General features: G+C 40.4%; 1 protein-coding gene across 10 annotated transcripts in view; it reads left to right on the top strand.

Moving 5' to 3' along the window:
* Positions 1-3,867: 3,867 nt before the first annotated feature.
* Klhl13 (kelch-like 13) overlaps positions 3,868-18,828 on the top strand; it is a 145,891-nt gene continuing 130,930 nt past the window's right edge. For 2 of the 10 annotated variants that reach the window (XM_017318610.2, XM_011247486.2), the window contains exons 1-2: positions 7,327-7,535; positions 9,350-9,378. The gene's annotated coding sequence lies outside the window, so the exon portion shown is untranslated. Of the gene's footprint in view, positions 4,257-7,326; positions 7,536-9,349; positions 9,379-18,828 lie in introns of those variants that run through there. The other 8 variants (XM_030251489.1, NM_001381895.1, NM_026167.4 and 5 more) reach the window with 8 other exon arrangements.

Here is an 18,828-nt window from a genome sequence, read left to right as displayed (position 1 = left end):
CAATTTTGTGTCCTATAGGATTAGTGAAGGTCATGTCTTCTGGGCCTTCCCATTACAGAGGATTAGGTTTTATACCTCATACCCACTCTAGCATTGCAATTTCCCTGAGCTGTAAAATCATCAACAATAAGCCAAAGGATATCACACATCTTTAACTCCTTTTCAAAAGGCCATTGTTTGACAAATGTTTTAGCCAACCATTCAAACAAACTTTGAACCCCCCCCTGCCTTTCTTACCTGTGCAAGTTTCTATATTAAACCTAGACTTTCCACTCAGAGGACTATATTAACAAACTCAGACTGATCCATTATTATGTTCCTTCCACCATTATCCCAACACCCTTAAATTCCATTCTCACACACATTCCCCAGAGTTCTGCTGGAATGAATTAGCAAACTCATTAAGCTCTTCAGCAGTATAGTGTACCTCCTCATGGACTACACTTTCTGTCTCCCCTCTAGGAGCCTATTTAACCTTTAATCTGGTGATAGATCTAGAGGCAACTAACGGTGGGCCCTGAGGGACTTCAGTATTGTCTTGCCTGGAATGTCCTCTGAGAAAGTCATTGCTGGTTTGGCAGACAATGAAGGAGGAATTTCCTTCCTCAAGGTTGAAAAGTCCTGGAGTCCAGGTTTGGTGCACATTCTCTGCTGAGGGTGGAGAGATTACTTCCTCAGGTGAGACAAAGCCTTGAGTTTCTGAGTTCAACGTTCTCAGCTTTATTAGGGTTCTCCTATACATCTTCATCCCAAGTTACATGATCCCTTTCTTTACCAATTAATACCTTACTTTAACACCAACAGGCTCTGAGGCTGGGACTTAAATTTTCACTGTAATTCAGCCAACCTTATAATTAGGGCTTCTGTCTGATTTTGTGAATCTTGAGCTCTGTGGTTTCTGGAGAAAGGGTTCTCTTCTAGAACACACTTAGAAACCTTTAGACTGTTACTGTACATCTAGAGTTGGTCAGTTTTATCACTGAGTTCATTGTTGTCCTTCACCATATTCTTGGATGCTAGAAGGTGGTTAAATTTTATCACTGAGCTCAATCTTCTCCTTTTTCAATTTAGCTAGAGATGATAAGAGCAACTAGCAAGATTATCATTTGCTAATTTTTCACAAACTGTCAAAAATTTATATAGATTCATCAAATGCATTGCCTCTTCCAATTGATGAATCAGAATAATCAAATGCATTTGTCTCCTTAAGTTTGTAAAATATTTCACACTCTCTGAACTTCTGGGAGAGGCTTCAGTAACTCTAGTCGTTGGCAAATTAGGTGTTGTCTTGCTAATAGGTATTAACTTTGTGGTTACATATACAATAATCTTTGACTAAGCATAGAGGAAAAGCCAGTGGGTGCATCCCTGTTGACACAGGTGAACTGGTTTGAGTACATTATCAAAAGTAATAATGCTTATCACATGTGTATTTTGTTATTATCATGGTTTTAGTTTGATTATTGTGGTAGGGCTGTCTTTAGTTCTAGTAAGCTTTTCAGTATCTTGTTGTTCCTCAATTTGCCTAAAACCTATCACTATTTGGATTTCAGTGTATGGAACATAAAGTACAAAGATAGCGATATTGAGATTTCAGACCCTAGAAAAGATTACTGATAGCAAAATGAAGTATTGGGAAACACACATCATTACAGCCCCTACTCTCATCACTCTCTCAAAAGTAGGGGGAAGTCCCACAGTGATGAATTTGATTGGTTGCTAAGAAGGCTCTGGTATTTTTCAATGAAGGGACTAGAAATAAAAATAAATAAATAAATAAATTATTATGTGTGCAATTGTATGTTTGTGAGAGTGCAGTTGCTCATGTGACACTGTAAAGCTCCTGTGGAGGTTAAAGGACAACTTATGAGTTAGTTCTCATAAGTTACAATCTCACTTACAAGGGGGAAGAAAATAATCATGGGAGGCAGAGGGAGGGGACCTAGGTGGAAGGAGGATTGGGACAGAAATGGGGAAAAGGATCAGGTATGGGGTAGTGGTAGGGAACAGGGGAGAAGCCCAGAGGGTCAACAGAGTGAGTGGAAATAAGCAGCCTCAGGGGGTGGGAGGTGGGGAGACCCTCTAGAAAGTACCAGAGACCTGGGAGGTGAGAGACTCCCAGGACTCAGTGAAATGCCCAACAGTGTGGAGAGGGAACTTGAAAAGCGTCTACCTCCAGTAAATAGACCGAGCCTCAAGTGAAAGGATGGGGTTGCCAACAAACAGCCAAAGTTTCTGACTCAGAATTGTTCCTGTCTCCTGAGAGAAAGGCGGTCCAGTGACCAGTCCAACTTGGGATCCATTTCACAGGGAGGCACCAAAGCCTGACACTATTACTGATGCTATGGTGTACTTACAGACAGGAGCCTAGCATGGCTAGGCTGAGAGGCCCAACCAGCAGCTGACTGAGAAAGACTCAGATACTTAAACAACCAACCATTGGACTGAAGTTGGGAACACCTATGGTTGAATTAGGAGAAGGATGGAAGAAGCTAAAGAGGAGGGTGACCCCATAGTAAGACCAGCAGTCTCAACTAACTTGGACCCCTGGGAGTTGCCAGACACTGAGCCACCAACCAGGCAACATGCAGGAGCTAGTCAGATCCCTGCCCCCGACACATACAGCAGAGGACTGCCTGATTTGGCCTCAGTGGGAGAAGATACATCTAAAGAGTGACTTGAGGCCCCAGGAAGGGGAAGGCCTGGTGGTGGGAGAGCATTCTCTCAGAGACAGGGGGAGGAGGAATGGAATGAAGAACTGTGGGAGGGCAGACTGGATGGGAACAAAGCTGTATTGTAAATTAATAATAATAATAATAATAATAATAATAATAATAATAATAATAAATAATTAGGTAGTTCTCTCTTTCTACCACATGAGACTGTGAGTCCTGGGGATCAAACTCCGGATCAAATTTGGTAGCAGATGCCTTAACTGCTGAGCCACCATACCTGCCTGAAACTAGAACTTTAAGTAGAAATAATGAAGACTAGAATGATAGATGGAAATGGTGAAGGAAGAAATATAAGAAGGTGACCTGAAGCTTCAACTGTCAGGAAGGCAAATGATTAATGAGAAACAGTCAGGGAGGCTGAGTTGACTTTTTTTTTTTTTTTTAATTTTATTGGTTGAGGTCCAGGTTAATGGAATTAGAAGAAAATAACGAAGATTTAAGACTTACAAGAGCAGTCTCAGCAGAGAAGTGAAAAATTTGGGTGCCAGAATCCCAGCCATCCTGGGTTCGGCTTTACTCTGTACTAGTTCATAGTAACTTGGGCAACATGCTTAATCTTCATGTACTTGCTCCCAGAGTACAGTAATTTCATAGCACAGTGCCGGTGATAGTTGACACTCAGTAAAATGTTAACTGCTGTGTTTGTAGTTGTTCTTCCTCTTTCTTAATGCGTTGTATTCGGATAGAAAGGAGACATGAACTACTCATTCCAGACCATTATAAGAGTTATGAACTATTAGGTGTATGAGCCTGGATCAGGTTTATTTTGGAGTTTGGGAGCCACTGAGGTGATGAGGCACCTTTTGCTCAAAATCCCCTTTGCTTGGTCTCTGGAGTGACTTTGTAGAAGCTGAAGTTATGGCTGGCAGGATGTACTTGGTGACTTCTTTGGAGAAGTCTATGCACTGCTGTCCCTTGATACTTGACAGTTTTCACTTCTGCCTCCTGGACACTAGAAGCCATGTGGGCTCACACCCAAGTGTCCTGCTTCCAAAGGCTCCAGGGCCACTTGGCAGTCATCCTGCTTCCGGGCCCAGCCTTGCCTCTCTTTGGCCGAGTGTTCAACTCGGACCCCACACACTGTCCTAGCCCCAGCCTCCGCGCAGGCGCCGCCAGGGCCACCCCTGCCGCCATGTTTCCCCCGCCCACACGCTCCCCTCCCACCATTCTCCGTCCCCTCCCCTCCCCAGCTGGGCTCCGGGTCCCCTCCCTTATCCCCCACCCCCTGGTGAGGTCAGGCGGAGGCTCTGCCGCTGCGGCCGCAGCAGCTCAGCTCCCATTCCCAGGCAGCTTGGAACAGGGACTTTGGCAAATAACTGGAGCGGCGTTCGGGTTAGGGTAAGCAATCTCCCACTGCCTGAAGACTGGGCCAAGTGGCTAGGGTGTCCAGGGGAGCAGTGGTGCGGGCGCCCGTGCCTCGCAGCAGGAGGGGACCCGGGCTGCGCTGCGCGCCTCCCTCTTTGGCCTCTGAGCGCAGCTGCTCTCGGAGGAGCGGCTGGGTGCAGGGAATCGGCAAACAAGGTGAGGCAGGATCCTGAAGTCACGGGGGCTCCACGATCTTCCCCGCCTTCTGCGCGATTAGGAGTTGGGATCTGCACCAAAACGGCGAGGCGGGGAACCCGCTTCGCTCTTTGCCTACCGGGCTTCTCTCCACGCTTTGCACTTGCAGGTCCCTTTGGCTCCACCAGAAGCTTGGGTACCTCTAGGCTCTTAGTCAGAACTCCGTTTTCCTGTGCTTCTTTGTCATCCCTCCAAGATCTTCTCTGGGTTTCCCTCTCGCTTCCCTGATCCTGTGGGGTTCCTCTGTCAACCTCAGCCTCACGATCTCTTGGCCTCTAACACTTTCTACTTTGTGCTTCCTAATCCATCCCGTTTTCAGAGTCCTAACTTGAGAGACTCCGCTGCTTTCTCCCCAGTCAAGAACACTTTTTCTCCCCTTCCTTCCGAGCTTTTAACTTTAGTTCTGAGTGTCTTCGGCTCTGAATTTCTGGACTTTTTTTTTTTTTTAAATCACAGTTGAAGAATGGTTTTCTTGGAGACTTACAGGGTTTAACCCTATCATTTACAGAAGAAAAAGACTGAACAATTTCTTTATTAAATACCATTTAATAAGCATCTGTTGAGGGATTTTAAGATTTCTTTCTAGGTTTTAATAGCCTAGTCTAAAAGCCAGTCACTTAAAATGCGTGTATGTATGGCTGTTTGCAGTATTCTTTTTCAGTCCTAACGTCCTGGCAGTGGAACAGGCTGGACTGAAGGAGGTCTAGTGGGGTTTGAAAACCTGGCTTCATTTCTCTATCTATAAATTAGGGTGTTCATCATTTAAACATACTTAAAGGATGACCTTAGATTTTTGGAGCAAGCCACCCAACTTAGTTTCTAGGCTGGTTACTAAGCACACTGAGTGGGAACTGAGAGGCCTTGGGGTTTAAAACTACCTCTGTTTGGTAGGGTACCTGCCTTTTAAACAGAAGCCACAGTTTCTTATAGTACATTTTAGAACCTCATAATTCTTTAGAAAACAAACCAAACCAAGCCCACTAGTTTTCGCCGTTTCACTTTCTTGCCCATGCAGTTGCCATGTTAGTTCCTGCACTGGGCTTCATTCGCTCATTTCCACGCTGTAATTAGTGTGAGGAAAATTGAATGGAGAAGCTGAAAGTGGCGGCAGATACCAGTGAATGAGCACATGCTGACGTATGCAGCTGTGTTTTTAGAAATAGGCTTTATCTATTGCTCAAAGTTGAAAGCTGAGAAAAATGAGTTAAAACAGTTATGACATCATTTTATATCTAAAAATATTAGCTCCTTTAACCACAAGTCCTTATACTTAACAGTGATAGATTTGTTTGCTTAATGCGTGGCCAGGTGCTGCCTTTGACACAACAGTTCCTTAATTGGCAGCAGTCTGGGAAGCAATTACATTGAGAATAAAGATGGTGACTACATTTCACTCTCCTGGTAGCAATTTTAAGGTCTGGTAGTGTGGCAATGGGAAGAGTTTCTGCTGCAATATTAAATTATACATTTGTAAATAGACAAGACCTTCAAATGCTCGGTATTTTTAAGCTGCCATTTTTATAAGCAAATTTTAAACTGTGTGGTGTGGTTCTATAGGTTTTAGTCAATGTTTTGAAGAAAGTAGTTTTCATAAGAACAGTAAAGAATATCAATTATTTTAGTTAGGTAACTTGCCCCTGATACTTCCTTTTCCAATGAATTTCTAGAGTTCACTTTAGTTCTATCTTTTTTTTTAAAAAAGGAAGATGGGCAGTGGTGGTGGTGGCCTGCTTTTAATCCCCAACACTCAGGAGGTGGACGCAGGCAGATCTCCAGGAGTTCAAGGCCACCCTGTGCTACAGATCGAGTTCCAGGACAGCTACAGCTACACAGAGAAACCCTGCCCCTCACCAAAACCCAAAAACAAACAAAAAAGATAGATGATAGGGAAAGTAGTAGACCCACCATTTTTATTTTGGGGCAACCTATTTTTGAGACATGTATGCTATTTGCTTTCCTTTTAAGATTATTATTATTAAGCCTGAGCTAACATTGCCACTGATCTGACTTTATACCAAAAAGCTATTTATTTTTTGCCTGGAAGATTTAAAAAAAAAAAAAAAGTAAGTTAGCCATAAGCATTTTTCTCTGCATTTTCAACATTTGAAAATTATGGATTATGTGATACACTTAGAGATTTGATACCATACTGAATATTTCTTTTTCATTAAAAAATTATAAATGGGGCTCACACAGCCCATGCTGGCCTCAGATTTGGTATGTAGCTGATGGAGGATAACCTTGAAGACATGATTCTCTGATCTTAGTGCTTGGGTCACACCACAGAGCCAGCTCAGAAGGATGGTACTAAATCTTACTTCATTGTCTGCTCGTATTTCTGCTTTCTTTTATGTTCATTAATTTGATTTGCAGTCCTGAAATGAGATTAACGTAAATATTCAAATTGTTTGGTTTGTGATATTCAATATATTATTAAAATCTTTTCAGCATCTTGTTTTTGGTGTAATTCTCTTGTTTATTTCTCTAAAATGATAACAACTCGGTAGAAATCATATTTAAAAAACCCATAAAAACCGTGTAAAAAAAAAAACAACAGCCTAGAGTAAACTTTTCAAAAGTAGAGAAAATGGTTTTCTCAGAGTTACAGATATTTATAGTAAGGAGGTTATTAAGTATTACCAAATAAGTTAATATTTCTTGGCATAAAATCTGTTGAAAGCCTCCCATCTTCCAAGGCTCTGTATATTATTAGCCACAGTATAAAACCTTGTAAGTCAGTATTCATATAGAGTGTAAAAAGAACAATAAAGAAAATACACAGAATATAGAAAACTCGAAAACACCTAGCTCCACACGGGTGGTGCATGGTGGTGAAGGTTTGTTGTTAACTTCTCTCTGGATTAAGAAATATCCAGAGAGTCCGTAAAACATTGCTTTGGGCGTGTCGGTGAAGAGTGTTCTAGAACAGTGTTTGAATCTGGGAGGAATAGGTAGGGAAGGCCTGCCCTCAGAGTGGGTGGTTACCGTCCAATTGGCTGCAGAGAACAGATAAAAGGCAGTGAAGAGCGCCACTTCATCCCTTTTGCTGCCTTGAGCTTTGGACCTAGGCTCCGCTCTTACCAGTGGCCCTTAGGCTCTTAGGCTTTTGGCCTTCCTTAAACTGAGAGCTTCACTCTTGGTTTCCCTAGTTCTGAGGCCTTCAGACTGGGACTGAGCTCCACCGCCAGCATCTCCGACAGCTTTCAGACTGCCGTGGGCCTTCTCTGTTGCCGCGACTCTGTAAGTCAATTAATTCCCTTCTGTATCTCCCCTTTTAGATGTACTCGAATCTCCTATTCTGTATCTCCCCTTTTAGATGGACTCGAATCTCCTATTCTGTATCTCTCTCTGGAAGACTGGCAACTATATAACTTATTGAAGGGGTGATGTTGGAGCACAGCCTAAAAGAAAGAGGGAGAATGCGTATCTATACGTTTTTTTTTTTTTTTTTTTTTTTTTTAATTCTGGGAACACACCTGGCCTGGCCACATGGGCCTTTATCTATAATCTCCACACTCTGGAGACAGGGCGTCGGATCGCCGCGAGTTTGAAGCCAGCCTAGTCTACCTAGTTCCAGGCAACCAGAGCTCAACCAGAGCTACACAGTAACTTAAAAAAAAAAAAAAGTCTGGGAACACATTCTCCATCGAACATTCAGGCATAGGGTTCATGAAGAACAGAAAGCTGGTGGTCTGAGAGGTCTCAGAAAGTATTAGAGATAATAGATACATAGGATTTGGAAGTCCTCAGAAAGGATTTGAATTTGATGGTCGGAACAACCGGAAGCCATTAGGGAATTTGGAACTTAAAACATGTTTTACAGAGCATAAAATTGAATACCTGGCTCAGTTATTTACATTAATACCTAAGAATGAAAACTTTAAAAAAGTTTGTTAAATAGCTAAGTGATTCAGTTCTACTCTGTTTAGATTAGGGACTGGGGACATAGAAACTCTAGGGTGTGTTCAAAGCAGTCCAAGCAGCCCTAGCAGTCCCCTTGCCTCTGGCAAATTGTCCTTTGTGCTGCAAGGTAAGTTGTCAACAAGAGAGCTTTGCCAGACCTGGTGGCGGAGCCTAGAATTTCAGCCCTGCGGAGGCAGAGACAGGCAGATGTCTGTTCTAAGGCAGAGAGATGTTGTCTCAAGGCGAAACAAAAGCTCAAAAACCAGAAACCCCACCAACCACATTCCAATGGGCCATTGTGCTATTTTAAGAATTTGTTTGTCCAGGACTGAGCTGTTAGTTTCTTAGAAATATATTTATTTTGGAAGGCTGGAAATTTTATTTGTACACAAAGGAATTGTTTGGGCTTTTTAAAATATCATTTGGACTTTTAAGAGATATTTGTTATATCGTTTTAGCTGTTGCTAAAAAGTATTTCTTGTAAAATGACCTCTAGCGCCTCCTGTAGGTTCAAGTTCCAGTGAGCAAGCCCAGATTCTTCATGACTTGGCTCTCTAGATTTTTTTTTAACATTTTTATTCTTGTGATTTATAAAGAAAAGAAAAGGAAGCCAGGAATATGTTTGGTAGACGCACTGTATGGTGCAGAGGGGAAGGGTGTGCCTTTGCAGGCCCATTCTAAAGCATCCCTCTCCACCCCCCCCACCCCCCCAGGGACAAGCCACACGATGCATATAGTTATAGCATGGAGTAGAGTTTAGGGCATCAGGAGGGGAGTTGAGGGGTAGAGATAGAGAAAATCAGAAAAAGAGGAGAGGGAGGGAGAGAGAGAGAGAGAGAGAGAGAGAGAGAGAGAGAGAGAGGAGAGAGAGAAACCGCCATGAACATGTGGAGAGAGGGGGAGGGGAATGGGTTGAGAAAGGACAGAGATGGAGGTAGATAAGAAGGTAAGAGAGTAAGAGAGAGAGAAGAGGGCAAACAGCTCCTTTATACTGAGTTGCCAGGTAACTGTGGGGCAGAGCCTAGAAGAAATACTAACATTTATTATTCTCATATAGATTTATTTTGGTTTCCAGGGGGCTTTCCAATATGGGACTTCTATGTTTATAATCCATTTTTACAATTATTTTTCTCTGTCATTTCAAATCTTAGCACTGTTCAAGGAACACTTTAAATATCAGGTAAGTAGCAGTCATCAACTTGCCCTATTGAGTCATCATTAAACCTATTTGATACCTGAGCGTCTCTACACTTGCTGCTGCTGCTGCTTCTGTGAAAGTGACCTGGACCTCATCTGTTTGCCCATTGTGGTATCCCAAGCACCAAGCCCATGATTTATTCTTTCTGGTTACTTAAGAATGAATAATGCCTTGTAATGGATCTCCTCTTATATTTGCATACCATATCATTTAATATTGCTTTGCCTTTTACATATCTCTCTGGTATTCTAAAGCAGTGGAAGGGAGACTTTATTTATGAAGCATAATCTTTGAGAACATAAACACTGTAGCTAGGCAGCTTGGGTTCTAACTCTTTCTAGGACACTTAGTAGCTGGGGGCCCTGGAGTGAGGGAGTACCATAAATACACCTTGCTTCATCATTAAAATAAGGGAAACTAAACATACCCCTTTTGATATTTTAAAGCTTAAATAAATTGGCTAGACTCACGATTGATTTGAATATTTCAGATTTCCAAAGCTGTAAAAGTTGATAAAACTTTCATTTGATAAGTTAGGTGCTAAAATGCAAGTGGTAACAAAATATTACTTTTAAATAGTAAGGTCTTTCTTCTCCTTAGTGTTAGACTGCATATTTACTGTAGAATTAGTAATATGCTGAGGAAATAGTACTATAGACTCTAGTGGAATATTATATTTTATACAGTGATCCCGGTTATTACCTATCTGAAAGGCTGGACATTTCTGAATTGGGGTTCTATCTGGCACTGAGGTTTTTAGATAAGAGACTGTAGACCTTGTCTCCTCACAGTAAAGTGCTTAAAGCAGGGCTTTGCACATATTAATAGTAAGCGGTTGCTGTGAGTGGTGGTGATTAGGGAGGTAAATAAATTATTTCATCTTCTCAGCACCTTGCTCATAATGGTTACCATGTAAATTGTTACCATATAAATACATGCCGATCTACTCACGCAACTCTCAACAGAGAGGACTGTCTCTCTGCCCCTTAGACCAGAAGAAAGCAGATTTAGCAGGGTTACACAATTGAAATTAGCCAAAACCCTGCTCTGTCAGTACTGGGACTTGGTACTTTGTGCTCAATCGTCTAGGACCATGTTTATAGAGTATTTTTGTGTTTCTTTTGTTATTTAAATATCCCATAGATTTTTAAAACAAGGGAGTCTTGTTTGGGTGATCAGAATTCAGTTAAGATGTATTTATTCTCATTATATACTCATTTTTGCAATTTCTAAACATTTTTAAAATTCATAATATATATTAAGAACCTGTACTTAAAGCAGAAGAAAGGTACCAGACAATTGAAACATAATCTCTAGCCCAGAACTATGGCTACATAGGACCATGAGTGTTCAATATAATTCTTGATTTTTCTCTTTAATCTTTAAATATTAAAAACATACACAAAAAGACCTAACTGACCTTAGTATCTACTATGTGAATCTTTATTTATCACAACCCTCTCTTAACTACCTAATATCTTTGCAGCCATTTCACTCTAACTTGACTTAATATGGGGCTCCCCCTTCTCTGAGGAAAAGGGAAAGCTATAATGGGGGGGGGATTTGTAAGGACAGTATTGAGAGGAGAGGGAGGTGATATGATTGAGATGTAAAATGAATAAAAATAAATTATTGGGAAAAAACTCAAGTGAAAAGCAGAAGAGAATTTGTTTCTTAATAGCCAAAATATGTGCTGATCAATATGATAGATAATTACTTATATGAAGTATCAAATAATTATAAAACATAACTAATGAAGACTGCATATTTTTATATATATTTTTAATTAGGTATTTTCCTCATTTACATTTCCAATGCTATCCCAAAAGTCCCCCATACCCTCCCCTCAACTCCCCTACCCACCCACTCCCACTTTTTGGCCCTGGAGTTCCCCTGTACTGGGGCATATAAAATTTGCAAGTCCAATGGGCCTCTATTTCCAGTGATGGCCGACTAGGCCATCTTTTGATACATATTCAGCTAGAGTCAAGAGCTCTGGGGTACTGGTTAGTTCATATTGTTGTTCCACCTATAGGGTTGCAGATCCCTTTAGCTCCTGGGTACTTTCTCTAGCTTCTCCATTGGGGGCCCTGTGATCCATCCAATAGCTGACTGTGAGCATCCAGTTATGTGTTTGACTGCATATTTTATTAAAGTTATATTAAAAAACTAGTTTTAAGGATCATCCTTATCTATATTTGACAATCATTAATGGCATATTTTATTAATCCTTTTACTTTTGGTGATGCTGTTTATAATTTTATGCCTCAGTGAATATTTTTCTGGAATGTTCTTTCAATTGAAATCCAGCCCTTAATTCAACTCATGTATATGAAGTGTATGCAATGTATCTCAGGCTTTCTTTCTTGCTTTATCTCTCTCTCTCTCTCTCTCTCTCTCTCTCTCTCTCTCTCTCTCTTTATTTATTCACTTTACATCTTGTTCACTGCCCTCTCCTGGTTACCTTCTCCTACAATCCTTCTATCATCCTCCCACCCCTTTTTCTCTGAGAAGGTGAGTATCCCTTCAACCCCCACCCCCAAGTATCCCCCCACCAGACCCTGGCACTTCATCTCTGAAAGGCTAGGTGCTTCCTTTCCCACTGTGGCCAGACAAGGCAGCCCAGCTAGAAGAACATATCTCATAGACTGGAAACAGCTTTTGGGATAGCGCCTGCTCTAGTTGTTTGGGAGCAACATGAAGACCAAGCTGCACATCTGCTATACATGTGCAGGAAGGCCTAGGTCCAGCTCTTTGTATGTTCTTTGGTTGGTGGTTCAGTCTCTGAGAGCCCCAAGGGTCCAGGTTAGTTGAATCTGTAGGTCTTCCTGTGGAGTTCCTATGACCTTAAGGCCCACATTCCTTCCTCCTATTCTTCCATAGGTCCTCAAGCTCCACCTACTGTTTGGCTGTGGGTGTCTGTATCTGTCTGAGTCAGCTGCTGGGAGGAGCCTCTCAGAGGACAGCCATACTAGGCTCCTGTCTGCAAGCATAATAGATTATCATTAATAGCGTCAGAAATTTCTGCTTGCACATGGAATGGGTCAGTTATTGGTTGGGACAGTTATTGGTTGTCTGTCCCCTCAGCCTCTGCTCTATTCCCAATCACTACATTTCTTGTAGACACGATAAGTTTGGGGTTGAAAGTTTTGTGGGTGGGTTGGGATTCCTGCCTGGCCACAGGAGACAACCTCTCCAGGCTCCATATCTCCAGTGTTGTGAGTCACAGCTAAGGTCACCCCCATTGATTCTTAGGCTCCTCCCTTATCCCAGGACTCTGTCTTGTCCTGGAGACGCCTTCTACTCTCACCCCCCATCACTTGCAGATTTCCATTCATTCTCATTTCCATCTGGCCATGTCTCCTGTCCCTCCCCACATCTGATTCTGAACCACCCATTCCCCTTCCTATCTCCTCTCCCACCCAGTTCCTTCCCTCTCTGCCTCTTCTGACTGTTTTATTCCTCCTTCTAAGTGAGATTCAAGCATCCTTGCTTGTACCTTCCTTCATGTTTAGCTTCTTTGTATCTGTGGAGTGTAGCATGGGTATCCTGTATTTTATGCTTAATATTAACTTATAAGTGAGTCCATACCATGCATGTCCTTTTGGGACTGGGTTACCTCACTCAGGATGATATTCTCACATTCCATTCATTTGCCCACAAATTTCATATCTTTGTTTTTAATAACTGAATACCATTCTGTTGTGTAGATGTACCACATTTTCTTTTCTTTCTTTCTTTTTCTTTCTCTCTCTTTTTTTTTTTTTTTTTTTGGTTTTTTGAGACGCGGTTTCTCTGTATAGCCCTGGCTGTCCTGGAACTCACTCTGTAGACCAGGCTGGCCTCAAACTCAGAAATCCCCTGCCTCTGCCTCCCGAGTGCTAGATTAAAGGGGTATGCTACCACGCCCTGCTTGTACCACATTTTCTTTATGCATTCTTCAGTTGAGGGACATCTAGGTTGTTTCCAGTTTCTGGCTATTATGTCTAAGGCTGCTATGAACATAGTGGAGCAAGTGTCCTTGTGATATGGTGGAGTATCTTTTGGGTACATGGCCAGGAGTTCTATAACTTGAGATAGAACTATTCCCAGTTTTCTGAGAAACAATCTCAGGCATTATTCTAACTCAATAGTTCTCAACCTGTGGACCACAACCCTCTGGGGGATCACTTACCAGGTATCCTTCATATAAGATGTTTACATTATGATTCATAACAGTGGCCAGATTACAGTTGAAGTATCAGTGAAAATAATTTAATAGTTGGGAGTCATCACAATATGAGGAACTATATTAAAGAGTAGCAGCATCTCTTAGGAAGGTTGAGAGCCACTGCAGTCTGACCTAAACACACAGAATCTGTATTCATTGTTCTTTCCCATACTCTAGCGTTCTCAGACTAGAGGACAGAACAAACAGGGCATTGGAGAAGCCAAAAGAGGGCTTTGGAAGATTAGAAGAGGACATTGAATCCCTTGTAACTCCAGTTACAGGTGATTATGAGCTGCCACGTGTGTGCTGTGAATTGAATCTTGGTCCTCTAGAAGAGTATTCTGTGATTTTTAACCAGTGAGCCTTCTATCTAGCCAAGTTTATATTTCATGAACCACATATTTTTTTATAAAGATTCAAGAGAAGATTAACTATTTTTTTAAATTTACATACGTGAAAATACTTACACAAACTCAGATAAACATTGTACCTTGAAATGTAATATTCACATGACAATTTAAGGTAAACCCCAATATTTCATAGTAAGTCTCTCCAGGGACAGTTTGAAGTGTGCGGTTACCCTGCAAAGGTTATCATGGCCAAACTAGATGTGTTAGAATCTGTTCTTTTAAGTTAAATACTCATGTAGTTCATTAAATTTCCATCATGACCTGTCAAAACATCACTGATACTTTTCTCGGTTGCCCAAAAGGGTTACATGCTGTTTTCTTGATAATGGCCAAAATGTTAACATGTTTTGAATTCCTAACATTGGTGGGTAAGAACTAAGACTGACAGTGAGTGATTAGCCAAGGAACTGATATCTTCACAAGAGAGATTATTAGAACACAGTGAGCATAAACTTAAACTACACAGTTGACGGGTCAGAGCTGTGCCCTATAGTGTGAGCACTTGCTGATTTGAAGTTATCTTTGCTAAGTTTAAATTGTCTTTTGTTTACAACACATTAAGTATACAACGTATTAATTGCTGACTACTGGCATGTTTGAAGCTAGATCAAAGTTAAGGGTCGCAGATGGTTTGGGAAGTAGGACAGAAGTGCCTGTTACAGTGCAGTAGTTTAATTTACTACAAATGAAAAAGATTTTTAAAAAATGAAAAAAAAAACAAGTTTTAAAGAAGAGGGTTGAAAGTAAATGTGACAAGTCAGACAGCAAATCTTTCAACTGTTTTTCAACATTCCTATCCCACTTTTAGTGTTTTCTCATGTCAGATACAGTTCCTGGGACTTGACATCACTGTGGTGTTGTGTTAGTGCTGAAACAGTATAAAAAACATGGGCATAGAGGATTATTATTAAAGCAAGGACTTTGTAATCTACAAGGGAGGGGCTTTATAGTCTATTTCAGTAAAAGTGGGTAAGAAACTTGTGCTTTTTGGATCTGCTTTAGAAAAATATAAGCAAACATTGCTAAAGATTTTAGTCATTTATTGTTCTAATCCTAGGTAATACTAAGTGTGAAGACAGTGGAAAGTGGTAATAGCTGAAGAGGTTAGGTGCTAAAATCACAGGCTTGGGTTCAAATCTTGACTCTTCATGTTCAAATTGTGATTTGGGGTAAATTGTTTCATCTCTGTGAACCTTAATTTTCCTTTGTAGAGTATCTGACTTACTTGAAGTATTAAATAAGAAATGCAGTGGTGGCACACATCTTTAATCCCAGCACTTGGGAGGCAGAGACAGGTGGATCTCTGAGTTTGAGGCCAGCCTGGTCTACAGAGCGAGTTCCAGAACAGCCAGGACTACACAGAGAAACCCTGTCTCAAAAATCCCCAAAACAAAACAAAACAGCAACAAAAAGCACAAAGCACAAAGAAATGCTCATAAAGCACCCAGCACAGCTCACATCATACACTGCAAAGGGCTACTCTTTTTGTTTGGTTTGTTTTTCTTTTCACAAATAGGTTTTCACTCTGTAGTATATACTGGCCACAAATTCTTGATGTAGTTCTTGCTGCCCTTGAACTTGTGCAGTCCTCTTGCCTCTGCATCCTGAATTCTTTGGCTTTAGAGATGTACTACTCTTACACGCGTTCACGAGACCGGCCAGGAAGAACACAGCAAACCAGAATCTTCTGCGGCAAAGCTTTATTGCTTACATCTTCAGGAGCCAGAGAGCAAGAGAGCAAGAGCACAAGAGTGCAAGAGCAAAAGCAAGAGCAAGAGCAAGAGCTCTATTGCTTACATCTTTAGGAGCCAGAGCGCAAGAGCGCTAGAGTACAAGAGCCAGAGCAAGAGAGAGAATGGCGAAACCCCGTCCCTTTTTAAGGAGAATTATTCTCCGCCTAGGACGTATTACTCCCTGATTGGCTGCAGCCCATCGGCCGAGTTGTCATCACGGGGAAGGCAGAGCACATGGGGTGGAGAACTACCCTTGGCACATGCGCAGATTATTTGTTTACCACTTAGAACACAGGATGTCAGCGCCATCTTGCAACGGCGAATGTGAGGGCGGCTCCCCACATACTACCATGCCTGGTTAGCTATTCTTAGTGATAGCTCTTCCAAGATTAGGGGCTGAATTAGTTGAAAATATAGCCAAACACACAAGCACTGCCCTTTACACATGGAACAGAAATGTGAGAGATAATTGTGTCTTTTGTGTTTATGATAGCCTAATCCTAACTAAACAACAATTTTAATATATTTATGACACTTTATTCCAGTATATGTTACTTTTTACTTTTTTATTTCTTATAATTAGTTGTCATTACTCGTTTGTGTTTTTCAGTTTTTGAAAGTTACATTTTTTGTCTTTTAGTCTTTCATTGATATTTTTATTAAGCTTGCAAAATAATGTGTTTCATTATATTTTTCTACATCTATATCATTGTATTGTGATTGGATTGTGTTCATATTTACCTTCTATTGACCTAGTTTATCTCCTCGCCCCCTTCTTGCTGCTCTCCTTCCTCTTCCCAAATAGTCCATACTTGGATTTTATGATATATTAAATCTAAGCCTCATCTGAGACAGAACATGTGACATTTATTTTCTTAATTCTTTGCTCTTGCTCCCACTTCTCTTCCTTTGTAACACTCCCTCTCCCTTTACAATCTTGTGTGTGTGTGTGTGTGTGTGTTCCTATATATGAGACTAAATGAGAAATTTTGTCTGGTTTATGGTTTATTTCTCTGTATGCCTATATATGAAAGTATATGTATGTGAGTGCTAAAGAGGTCAGAAGAATGCCCAGGCTCTTGGAGCTGGAGTTACGGGAAGTTCTGACTTTTCCAATTTGGGTGCTAGGCGTGGAACTCCAGTCTTTTTGAAAAGTAGCAAATGCTTTTAACCACTAAGCAATCTTTCTAGTTCCCGTAGCTTATTTCACTTAAGATTACCATCTCTAGTTCCAACTAGTCTCTTATAGATGGTGCAATTTCATGTGTAAATACGCTACCATTTCTTCATTTTAAAAAGATTTATTTTAACTGTGTGTGTGCATGTATGTATGTGTGTGTGTGTATGTGTGTGTCTATCCTGCACTCTGGAGTTACAGGTTGCTGTGAGCCACCAAATGTTGATTCTGAGAAATGAACTTGGATCCTCTGTAAGAGTTGTATGTGCTCTTAACCATTGTGCCATCTCTCCAGCCTCCAGTGCCCCCCCCACCTTTTAGATTCAATTTTTATTGGCATATTCATTGCATATAGTTATTCATGATGTCCTAGGTTTTTATTTCCTGCATTGCAAAAATCAAAAAAGTAATTTTGGAAAAATTATTACACCCTTAGAGAAGTAGTTAGCTGTTAAAAAATCATAATGCCTTTTATCATTGAACATGTTTTCTTTCTGCCAAAGATAGTTTATTGATACTGCAAGGGGTCCATGAGCTAGGCAGTAGAAAGAATATTACCTGCAACAGAGCATTCTTTAAGTATAAAATATTAAATATATAAAGTATTAAAGTATAATTATCTTTGTGACACACACACACACACACATATATATATACATATATATATATATTTAGATAGATAGATAGAGAGAGTTTGAGTTACTTGCTATGAGGAACAGCTAGGAGTTGAATATGTTTCATTTCTAACTTAGAGCTAATGCACTAATCATATAAGAAGCTGTTGTAGGGTGGTAGTGGAACACTCCTTTAATCACAGCACTCAGGAGGCAGAGGCAAGTAGATCTCTGTGAGTTTAAGTTCAGCCTGGTCTACAGTGCAAGTTCTAGGACAGTTAGGGACAGACAGAGAAACTCTATTTCAAAAAAAAAAAAAAAGGCCAGAAAAGAATAAGAATAAAATAATCAGAATCAGAATAAGAATAAGAGGAGGAAGAGAGAGAGGAGGAGGAGGAAGAAGAAGCAGCAGCAACTCTTTAGCCCAAGGATCTTTTACTAGCTTTAGTCTTTTAATTAACAAATTGAAAATAAAAAAGTAGCAATAGAAATACCAGCCACTATTCTATATCTGTACACTTTCTTACAAAATTTGGTATTTATTAAAATGAGTTTTGCATAGACTAAGATTTTTCTTTTTTTTCGGACTTTTTTTTTTAATTAATATTTTTATTACAGATTTTTCCAAGTGCTTTTTGGCATCACACGGGTGCAGTATCCATTTAAACATTAATGAACAGGCATTTGCTTAACAATGACTTATAAAGCACTGTACTTTAAAATAAAATATACTCACTATCTGGAAATAGCTTACAGTCTGGCCAGGGACCATTGAGAACATAAAATATTTCAGTGTCCACCAGTGCTTATGATAGTGCAAATCGCTGAATTGTTCTAATATGCATTATGATCCTGGCATTATTCCAAGTACTTCCAATGTGTTTACACATTTAATTTAAAACGTGACAGTGTCATGAGGTTATTGGTCCCATGTATAGAAGAGGAAGCTGAGGCATTATAAAGTTTAGATATATTTTTGAAAGTATCATAGCTAATAAATAGAATAGTTATGAGTGAAATCCATGTTGTCTAATTTTTATCCTCATTTCTTTTCTGTTTGTGAAAAATAACACATAAGAGAATATGATAGATAGAAAGCATATAAAATATATTTTGTAAAAATGTTGAGAAATGATCAGAAGAGAGTGGTAGCAAGAATGTTTTTCTATACTTATGAATATTTTGCATGCTGGTGCACTTGGAAGCCAGAAGAGGGCATCAGATTCCCTATAGACAATTGTAAGCTGCCATCTAAGTTTTGAGACTTGAAAATGGATCCTTTGGAAGA

This window comes from Mus musculus, chromosome X (genome assembly GCF_000001635.26).
Source record: "Mus musculus strain C57BL/6J chromosome X, GRCm38.p6 C57BL/6J".
NCBI classification, from domain to species: Eukaryota; Metazoa; Chordata; class Mammalia; order Rodentia; family Muridae; genus Mus; species Mus musculus.
Note: the sequence above shows the minus strand (reverse complement) of the source record. Positions and strands in the feature narration are given on the sequence as shown.